This window comes from Scyliorhinus torazame, chromosome 20, assembly GCF_047496885.1.
Source record: "Scyliorhinus torazame isolate Kashiwa2021f chromosome 20, sScyTor2.1, whole genome shotgun sequence".
NCBI classification, from domain to species: domain Eukaryota; kingdom Metazoa; phylum Chordata; class Chondrichthyes; order Carcharhiniformes; family Scyliorhinidae; genus Scyliorhinus; species Scyliorhinus torazame.
The window spans coordinates 41,580,241-41,581,374 of NC_092726.1; the positions used below are offsets into that span (position 1 = coordinate 41,580,241).

General features: G+C 47.8%; 1 non-coding gene across 1 annotated transcript; it reads right to left on the minus strand.

The window, feature by feature from the left end:
• Positions 1–261: 261 nt before the first annotated feature.
• LOC140397385 (U2 spliceosomal RNA) lies at positions 262–446 on the minus strand. The gene has a single exon (XR_011936844.1). It is a non-coding gene; the product is annotated as a U2 spliceosomal RNA (small nuclear RNA).
• Positions 447–1,134: the final 688 nt, after the last annotated feature.

Sequence of the window (1,134 nt, forward strand, 5' to 3'; positions counted from 1 at the left end):
GGGGTGAGGGTGAGTGGCCTGTAAAAAGCAGCAGGAAATCTGTGCGCATATCAGCCGAAAACGGAGCCTGGCTGCCGAAAGTCCGCGAGTCCACCGGCTCGCAACATTAGTGCACGAAGCTCCCGCCAGCAGAAAAGCTAGCAATGCTTTGGAGCCTGAAAGGCCTTAAATTGGTCAGGATGAGATAACGAGACAAGACAGAAAAGGGGAAGGCAGGTTTTGCGCCATTTTCTGCCTTCGCACCTTTGCTCCCCAAAGCGGGGTGAAGGCACCATTCCCGGAAGCATGGCAAGACCAGGTCGATGCGTGGAGTGTTAGGAGCAATCCCCTGCACGATCTCCGAGTCTTAAAAATCAGTTTAATATTCGGTCCCCAGATAGAGGACACATCAGATATTATACTGATAAGAACAGATTTTTTTTTAAAAATGTTATTCAAAAAAATATACTTTATTAATAAAATTTATCATGAGCATTACAGAGCATTTCGAATTGTCTTGACTACATTTCCGTCAGGGTTACACATTGCCTTGACTTTCTTCCATTCAATTTTGATCTTATTATACACATATCACTCTTTACATTACAATTCCTTCTTAAATATTTACATCGTCATGTTTCTTTTATACATTGGAGTGTTGGTTGCCCAGACCGAGGGGTTTTACACTGTTACCCGGCCCTCGGTGTACATTTGCTGGAAGGACCTTACACAGTGGTCTTTCCCCATTGCGCCTTGGCGGCAGCTGGCCCAAGCTTGAGTGCGTCCCTCAGCACGTAGTCCTGGACCTTGGAATGTGCCAGTCTGCAACACTCGATCGAGGACAATTCTTTGCACTGGAAGATCAGCAAGTTTCGGGCAGACCAAAGAGCGTCTTTTACCGAGTTGATGACCTTCCAGCAGCAGTTGATATTTGTCTCGGTGTGTGTCCCTGGAAACAATCCGTAGAGCACAGAGTCCTGTGTCACAGAGCTGCTCGGGATAAACCTTGACAAATACCACTGCATCTCTCGCCAGACCTTCTTTGCAAAGGCACATTCCACAAGGAGGTGTGTGACCGTCTCATTTCCCCCACAGCCATTCCGAGGGCAGCGTGCATTGGCGCAGAGCCTTCTCACCACCAGCCAAGCTAGGTCT